Here is a 10,000-nt window from a genome sequence, read left to right as displayed (position 1 = left end):
AGAGTGTGTTCAATGAACCTCAGTCCACATGTCTACCCTTAATACGCTGCAGACATTAAAGCAACATTATGTAACATTTACATTTTCTTATCTTTTCTGTAGTGCTTTGATAGTCGAGGTCTCTTTTTTTTATTTTTCTATTTACCGCGCAATTCTTATTGGTGAAGTTATGTGTCCAATGACCGTTTAACAAGTACTGAGAAATGTTTTTAAGTTGTTTTGCTAACAAGTGTACACCAGGAAAAGTGATGACAGTGCAACTTTTTCCAAACTTCCTGACAAGAAGATCCAAGACAGAGAGGAAGCACGAGAATAGACAAGCTTATGTAGATTATAAACAAGTTTGGTCCCGGACTAGTTCCTTGGGGCACACCCTGGGAAATTGTCAACAGAGATGACTTCTGACTAGGGCTGCACGATATAGCGAAAAAATATGGCTATTGCTTTGTTGGCACTTGCGAAAAGATGTGCAATAATTTAAGTTTTATTGTATAAATCAAGCATTTCTTAAACGCGCACTTTGATCAATCAGTGTCACGTTCTGTAAAGTTCTCAGTTTGTACTTCTATGTCTCGTTGTTGTTTACGTCTCCGTCTGTCTGTGAACTGTGCGGCTTGTTAGGCTCGGTTGCTATGGCAACGCGTCTTGCTAGTCTATACACTGAAGTAATACTAACTTATGATCTAGTCAAACACTAGTGATCCAGTCACTTGTCTCTTTCAACCTCCTCTGTTAAAGCAACATATTGTAAGAACTTTTCATCTCGTCTCAGTTGTTTTCTATGCTAACGAGCTAAGTTGTTAGCGTCATTTATAAAGTGTTATGTGTGCGTCTTCACCACATGCTAACGAGCTAAGTTGTTAGCGTCATTTATAAAGTGTTATGTGTGCGTGTACAAGGAGGTGGATTTATGATTTGGTGATATCACGACGTGCCGGCGGCTCCTCTCTGATGTCGCTCAGTATCGCGAGAAACCGACGCAAGTCCCGCGAGACTGAGCGTTATTAGTGATATTTTTCTACGATCATGTTGGCACTGAAGCGCGGAAAAAAACTAAAGGGAAATATATCGTTTTCCTTCTTTAAACCCCCGGAACGCCCCTAAAGTACTCGCTCCTGCGCTCAGCTGCGCAGCTACAATTTTAGGTGAAAAAAATAATTTTGCATTAATATCGATATTGCAATTCATGACACCGATATGTAATATCGCACTTATTTCCAATATCGTTCAGCCCTACTTCTGACCATCCCAGGAAGTTTCAGAGACCTGTGAGCGAGATAACTTAAAGAAACTAAGATTTTACTGCACAGCAATGACACTGTTCAACACTAGGGGGAGCCAGAAACGCTTTAAAGAAAACGACAGATAGAGCCTTTAATACTTTAAAAAAGGACTTGATGTAATTCAACTGTATTTTCCTGCATAGACAGATTATCCGTCTGGACTTATATTCTAATTATATCTCTTTAAATATCAAAACCTTCTGATACCGTTTGAATCTCTGTGCTCGTCCTCCTTCTTAGTCACCATCCCTCTCTCTCTCTCTCCGCCCACTGATTGGTGAGTGCGTGGGATGGAGAGAAGAGCGAGAGAAGAAGAGTGGAACGAGTCTCTTTTAGTAACAAATGAGCTCCAGGAGCTAAATTTACTCCAAGAGTTCTGCATTAGAAGGACTCGCGATGAACCTGCGATGAACCTGGACTCAGACGGTGACGTCAGATGATCCAGAGCGACGTTGGTCCGGAGAGGAACGTCTGCTCCACGTAACCGTGTGACGCACGAGTCCGACAAGCTCGTGTCGTGAACTGTGACCAAGATGAAAAGACTCGTGTGGTTTTAAGGGATCAATTTCAATTCAATGGAGTCTCAAATGAGCTTCTTTCAGTCCGACTGACTGGTTTCCATTTGAAAAAACTTTATCGACAGAGCTGCTCTGGACGGACCTGTCATGGCTCCTGGCCTCGAGGAAACATCAGTCTCCGTCGTCTTTTTATTCCACTTTACTTTCCAGCATGTGGTTCGTTCGAAAGAACTGCAGGTGTTCACGAACACATTTGCTCTCCGTGTGACACCTGAAGAAACAAGGCCGGCTTTACAAATGTCTTTGAAAACTTTTCTTTCTGGTCTGAGTCGGATCTTGCTGTTCGTCAATGAAAACATTCGACCTGTCGGGAGAATTATCGTTATGTTGACATGATTCTCATCATGACTTCAACCAACACCAATCAAACAATTTTCAACTATAATCAAACGATTTTCAGCTATAATCAAACAATTTTCAACTATAATCAAACAATTTTCAACTATAATCAAACAATTTTCAATTATAATCAAACAATTTTCAACTATAATCAAACAATTTTCAACTATAATCAAACAATTTTTAACTATAATCAAACAATTTTCAATTATAATCAAACAATTTTCAACTATAATCAAATAATTTTCAACTATAATCAAACAATTTTCAAACATAATCAAACAAATTACTTAATATCTGACTCAATAGTTACACTTATTTTCGTTTGTTTTGTAAATAAATCTTGACACAACAATTTTCAACTATAATCAAACAATTTTCAACTATAATCAAACAATTTTAAACTGAAAATAAACGATTTTCAACTATAATCAAACAATTTTCAATTATAATCAAACAATTTTCAACTATAATCAAATAATTTTCAACTATATTCAAACAATTTTCAAACATAATCAAACAAATTACTTAATATCTGACTCAATAGTTACACTTATTTTCGTTTGTTTTGTAAATAAATCTTGACACAACAATTTTCAACTATAATCAAACAATTTTCAACTATAATCAAACAATTTTAAACTGAAAATAAACGATTTTCAACTATAATCAAACAATTTTCAACTATAATCAAACAATTTTCAACTGTAATCAAACAATTTTCAACTATAATCAAACAATTTTCAACTATAATCAAACAATTTTCAACTGTAATCAAACAATTTTCAACTATAATCAAACAATTTTCAACTGTAATCAAACAATTTTCAACTATAATCAAACAATTTTCAACTATAATCAAACAATTTTCAACTATAAACAAACAATTTTCAACTATAATCAAACAATTTTCAACTATAATCCAACAATTTTCAACTATAATCAAACAATTTTCAACTGTAATTAAACAATTTTCAACTATAAACAAACAAATTTTAAATAATAATCAAACAATTTTCAACTAAAACAAAACAAATTTATTGACATCTGACTCTATAGTTACACTTATTTTCGTTTGTTTTGTAAATAAATCTGGACACAACAATGTTTCGTCTCATTTCGTGTCCTTTGACTCGCCAGCCTCTCATAACAGTCTCAATATGAAATCAACGAAACAAATAAGAAGATGTCGTTCGTCTCACGTCTTGGTTCACAGACCACAGCTGATCAATGTGATCAATAACTGTCACGAGTCCGTCTGAAGCCACTGATACTGTGGTTGGTGTCCAGCAGTGTCGGGTCTGAGGCAGCAGATCAATAGCAACAGGGGATGAAAAAAGGAAAGAGTGAACGAACCCGTTGAACCTGAGATGATTTGAGAATCAGACGAGTTGGTTTGACCTGTTAGTGCAGCTGCTCAGAGAATACTGATGACTTCCATCACGTCATGATGCTGGAGCGTCACCGGGTTTCAGTGCAGAGAGTCCAACACAGTTTCCTCCTCAACTATACTCCCACTGGCCATAGATATAAATATAAAACACAAAAATGAACAAACGCTGTGAATATTTGCATATATATATATATTTATATAAGGACATCACGTCTGAAACTGTTGTGTGCAGTACAGGAGCACCTCAGGGGACAGTACTGGCCCCTCTCCTCTTCACCATCCACTTGCAGCTGAACCCCTCAAAGACCAAGGAGCTGGTCTTGGACTTCGGGAGGTCCAGGACAAAGCCACGTCCAGTGTCCATCAGAGGCGACGAGGTGGAGATAGTGGACAACTATAAGTACCTCGGTGTGTGTCTGGACAGTAAACTGGTCCTGCAACACAGACCATGTGTATAAGAAGGTTCAGAGTCGACTGTACTTTCTGAGGAGGCTTCGATCATTTAACATCTGCAAGAAGCTCCTCTGCATGTTCTACCAGTCTGTGGTGGCCAGTGTTCTATGCTGTGGTGTGTTGGTGTGGAAATGTGTCCAAGAGGAGGTCAACAGGTTGGACAGGTTGATCAGAAAGGCTGGTTCTGTGGTTGAAGCTGGACTCACTGATGACAGTTGCTGAGAGGAGATCATTGAACAAACTACTGTCCATCATTGATGATGTCATCATCCTCCGAACACTGTCATCAGTGAGCAGAGAAGCAGAATGAGTAACGAATGCTCCTCCCATGATGCAACACTAATAGATTCAAGGACTCATTCATTCCTCGGGCTATTAAATTGTACAATTCTGAGTTCGGGGGCAGGAGTGGAGTAAAAGTATCTGAATGTTCTGTTCTATGTTAGTCTTTGTATCCTTTGTCTTTGTTGTTTTTCTTTGATCTATGATCTTTATCTTTATCTTTAGACTTAGATTGTATCATCTTGTTCTTTCTCTTTATGTTCTTGTTTTTATTTTGATTTATTTTTTATGAAAAATTGCTGTATTTTCTGTGGCTATTGGAAAAAAACAATAACGTTTTATCTTACCTTACCTTGTATATATATATATATATATAAATAAAAAACACAAAAATGAACAAAACGCTATGAATATTTGCATATATATATATATATATATAAAAAAACACAAAAATCAACAAACGCTGTGAATATATGTAAATAAATATATATATAACACAAAAATGAAAAAACGCTGTGAGTATTTGCATAATTACACACACTATATATATATACTGTATAAACTGTATATATATACACACAGTATATATACAGTATACATATATATGCAAATATTCACAGCCTTTGTTCATTTTTGTGTTGTATTTAAACCTACGGCCACTAGATGGCAGAATTCATTACGTCCTCCACGGCTAGAGGAGGAATGAAATCTCCGCGCTGACTGGGAACAAGAGGATACATTGGAATCCAGCAGCTGTTTAAACAATTTCCTGAAGGAGGGATCAATAAAGTTGTACCTTAACTTAAAGCTAATGTTTTGTAAATATTTTGATTTTAAAACAAACAAAAAGCATAAGAGCAGGATAACAACTTCACCTTCTGTTGAAAGAGTAGCTGAATATTTTATGTTGCTTCAAATACACTGAATAACATCACAATATTTTCCATCATAATACTATCAATATTCAACAAAACTGTGTTGATATATTTATTTAATATTGGCTTTGAAATCCTGTTTTATTTTTAGGATTTGTTTTTCAATAAAGTATGTTTAAAATACATGTATTTTTTTTTTAAATGTACAATAAACATGCAAATATTCACAGCGTTTCAATGACTGAGGACGAGAGGATACAGTGAGTCCAGCAGCTTTTAAAGCTGATGTTTGGACATATTTTGGTTTGAAAACAAATGAAAGCAGTTACGACATCGTCAAGAGTCATGTGGTCTGTAAATACTACAAATACATCCTTGTTACTACAGTATCACGATACATGGTATCGTCAGATACACACACCTCACCTACAAACTCACAAAATCAAGCAACTCTTCCTGTTCATCTCACGAATGATTCATATACTGCAGGAAAAAAACTGAAAGTATGACTCAATAGGTTTCAATGAAGTTTTAAAAACTCTGAAGATCGACCACCTGCTGTTAACTTGTGCCACATGGCGTGTGAACACACACACACACACACACACACACACACACACACACACACACACACACACACACACACACACACAGACACACAAACTCACACACACACGCACACACACACGCACTCACACACACACGCACGCGCACGCGCACGCGCACACACACACACACACACACACACACACACACACACACACACACACACACACACACACACACACACACACCCCCACACACACACACACATGCCTGTGTGAGGCAGATCACACATGAGAAACTGACAGCTGGCTCGTGATCTTCTCTCATCCAGACGTCAGCGAGACTTTGAAGGATCAGATTGACGGACCGTCGCTCACACAGGGAGACGATATTTATTGACAAGCCTGACGCGAACACTTGTCGTCAACACAACGTTACATCATTATTCAACTGACGACGCCTCTTAAAAAAATCATGACACTGTTTCATGAAGCTTCACTTCTTTTTGGGGTCCACTAGAAGAACAATTTTCAACTATAATCAAACAATTTTCAACTATAATCGAACAATTTTCAACTATAATCAAACAATTTTAACTATAATTAAATCATTTTCAACTAAAATCAAACAATTTTCATGTTGTTTGTTTCAATGCTTTGTGTTGTTAAAGTTAAAGCTAAAGCTAAAGTTAAAGCTAAAGCTAAAGCTAAAGCTAAAGTTAAAGTTAAAGCTAAAGCTAAAGCTAAAGTTAAAGTTAAAGTTAAAGTTAAAGCTAAAGCTAAAGTTAAAGCTAAAGCTAAAGCTAAAGCTAAAGCTAAAGTTAAAGCTAAAGCTAAAGCTAAAGCTAAAGTTAAAGTTAAAGCTAAAGCTAAAGCTAAAGTTAAAGTTAAAGTTAAAGTTAATGTTAAAGTTAAAGTTAAAGTTAAAGTTAAAGCTGAAGTTGAAGCTGAAGCTGAAGTTGAAGTTAAAGTTAAAGTTAAAGTTAAAGTTAAAGTTAAAGTTAAAGCTAAAGCTAAAGTTAAAGTTAAAGTTAAAGTTAAAGCTAAAGCTAAAGTTAAAGTTAAAGCTAAAGCTAAAGTTAAAGTTAAAGTTAAAGCTAAAGCTAAAGCTAAAGTTAAAGTTAAAGTTAAAGCTAAAGCTAAAGTTAAAGTTAAAGTTAAAGTTAAAAACTCTTTATTGCTCTTCTGCTCCAAAGCACTGATTCATTCGTCCAACATGTTCCTTAAGAGCCAATAAAAGTGGAACCTGCTACACGATCACCATGACGACGGTCTAATGGTGTTTGAACCTGTTGCATCATCATGGTGGAAGATTATAAATCAAAGCATCTGATGCGTTCAAAGGGAAACTCGTTCAAAGTATAAAAACGACTTCACAGTTCGGAGAAAGCGTGGGATTATTATTTCAGTTTCAACACGTCATTGTTCTGCAGCCTCGACTCTCAGCTCGACCCCTGAAGTACAGGTGTGTTGCTGCAGCAGCTCTTTACCTGGATTAACAGCTCGAAGTACAGGTGTGTTGGTGCAGCAGCTCTTTAACTGGATTAACAGCTCGAAGTACAGGTGTGTTGGTGCAGCAGCTCTTTAACTGGATTAACAGCTCGAAGTACAGGTGTGTTGGTGCAGCAGCTCTTTAACTGGATTAACAGCTCGAAGTACAGGTGTGTTGGTGCAGCAGCTCTTTACCTGGATTAACAGCTCGAAGTACAGGTGTGTTGCTGCAGCAGCTCTTTAACTGGATTAACAGCTCGAAGTACAGGTGTGTTGGTGCAGCAGCTCTTTAACTGGATTAACAGCTCGAAGTACAGGTGTGTTGGTGCAGCAGCTCTTTAACTGGATTAACAACTCGAAGTACAGGTGTGTTGGTGCAGCAGCTCTTTAACTGGATTAACAGCTCGAAGTACAGGTGTGTTGGTGCAGCAGCTCTTTACCTGGATTAACAGCTCGAAGTACAGGTGTGTTGGTGCAGCAGCTCTTTAACTGGATTAACAGCTCGAAGTACAGGTGTGTTGGTGCAGCAGCTCTTTACCTGGATTAACAGCTTGAAGTACAGGTGTGTTGGTGCAGCAGCTCTTTACCTGGATTAACAGCTCGAAGTACAGGTGTGTTGGTGCAGCAGCTCTTTACCTGGATTAACAGCTCGAAGTACAGGTGTGTTGGTGCAGCAGCTCTTTACCTGGATTAACAAGGTGTTCCTTTTTAACTGTTTTCAACGTTAACCAATGAATGCTCCACGTTAACCAAACCATTTTAACTAGAATCAAACACTTTTTAACGACTTGAAAAGGTCACGAACACACAACTATAACAGTTCAAATCACACAAAAATATCTTGCAGTCACGTATGAACAGATGGTTCTGAAATATTTAGGATTAGACGACAAGGTTTTAATGTGAAGAGAGTTAAGCAGTGATGCTGTGATTACATAATAATAACTTAATATTATATAAACTGGATATTACACACACACACACACACACACACACACACACACACAGACACGCACGCACGCACACTCACACGCACACGCACACGCACACGCACACACACACACACACACACACACACACCCCCCCCCCCCCACACACACACGCACACACACACACTCATGTTGCTCCACTATTATAGGTTTTACAATAATCCCATGAACCCCAAGGACAGGAAGAGTCTACAGGACCAGGCAAGAACATTTAAAATATCACATTTTCTAAATTATGTCTTTGTAAAGACTCTTGTCCCGCAGAGGCATCAGTGTTTTTAGTGTTTTTTTATTTGTGTGTATTTTAACACTTTCAACAGTATCACGTTAGTCAAATCTGTGTTTCTTCTCTTTCTAACTGATGCACAAACACTGTTCTTGTGTTTGTTGAAGGTGTGTTGACCTGAGAGTGTGGCCCCTCCTCAAAAGTGTGGCCCCTCCTCGCTCCTCAAACATGTGGCCCCTCCTCCCTCCTCAAAAGTGTGGCCCCTCCTCCCTCCTCAAAAGTGTGGCCCCTCCTCCCTCCTCAAAAGTGTGGCCCCTCCTCCCTCCTCAAAAGTGTGGCCCCTCCTCCCTCCTCAAACATGAGGCCCCTCCTCCCTCCTCAAAAGTGTGGCCCCTCCTCCCACGACTCTGTCCACGACTAAATACTTAAAAAAAAGTGTAGTGCTCACTCCAGGCCTGTAGGTGGCGTCAACAGCATAACAGCAGAAGAACAACTACACATTCTGTTGAAAGAGTAGCTGAAGATTTTGTGTTTCTTCCAATTCACTGAATAACATCACAATATTTTCCATCATAATACTATTAACAGTCAACAAAACTGTGTTGATATATTTATTTATTTTTAACTTTCAAATCATGTTTTTTTTATGTTTAAAATAATAGAATTGAATTTTTTTAAATATACAATTTCCATGCAAATATTCACAGCATTTGTTCATTTTTTGTTTTGCAATTAAACTTCCGGCCGCTAGATGGCGTCCTCCACAGCTAAAAAGGAATGATCAAATCCCAGCGATGACTGAGGACGAGAGGATACAGTGAGTCCAGCAGCTTTTAAAGCTGATGTTTGTTCATATTTTGCTTTGAAAACAAACGAAAGCAGTTACAACTTCATCAAGAGTCATGTGGTCTGTAAATACTACAACACCAGAGTCAAGTACTGGACAATACTACACATATATACTTGTTACTACACTATCACAACACCAGAGTCAAGTACTGGACAATACAACACATATATCCTTGTTACTACACTATCACAACACTAGAGTCAAGTACTGGACAATACTACACATATATACTTGTTAATACACTATCACAACACCAGAGTCAAGTACTGGACAATACTACACATATATACTTGTTACTACACTATCACAACACCAGAGTCAAGTACTGGACAATACAACACATATATCCTTGTTACTACACTATCACAACACTAGAGTCAAGTAATGGACAATACTACACATATATACTTGTTAATACACTATCACAACACCTGAGTCAAGTACTGGACAATACTACACATATATACTTGTTACTACACTATCACAACACCAGAGTCAAGTACTGGACAATACTACACATATATACTTGTTACTACACTATCACAACACCAGAGTCAAGTACTGGACAATACTACACATATATACTTGTTACTACAGTTTAGCAATACAGCTGTGTCGTCATACGTGTTGCTAAATTATTGAAAAGTCACTCAATAAAAACACATACAAAGATTTATGAGATTAAAAAAAACACAT

General features: G+C 37.5%; 1 protein-coding gene across 3 annotated transcripts in view; it reads right to left on the bottom strand.

Annotated features, from left to right (window-relative positions):
* peli3 (pellino E3 ubiquitin protein ligase family member 3) overlaps positions 1-10,000 on the bottom strand; it is a 38,000-nt gene that overhangs the window by 25,981 nt on the left and 2,019 nt on the right. The window contains exon 1 of one of the 3 annotated variants that reach the window (XM_087788480.1): positions 7,239-7,396. The exons of 1 other annotated variant lie outside the window; for it this stretch is intronic. The gene's annotated coding sequence lies outside the window, so the exon portion shown is untranslated. Of the gene's footprint in view, positions 1-1,943; positions 2,262-7,238; positions 7,397-10,000 lie in introns of those variants that run through there. One more of the 3 variants, XM_087788481.1, reaches the window with a different exon arrangement.

This window comes from Callionymus lyra, chromosome 4 (assembly GCF_982586985.1).
Source record: "Callionymus lyra chromosome 4, fCalLyr1.hap1.1, whole genome shotgun sequence".
Lineage (NCBI taxonomy): Eukaryota > Metazoa > Chordata > Actinopteri > Syngnathiformes > Callionymidae > Callionymus > Callionymus lyra.
The sequence above is the reverse complement of the archived record's forward strand: the minus strand, read 5'-3'. Positions and strand labels throughout refer to the sequence as shown.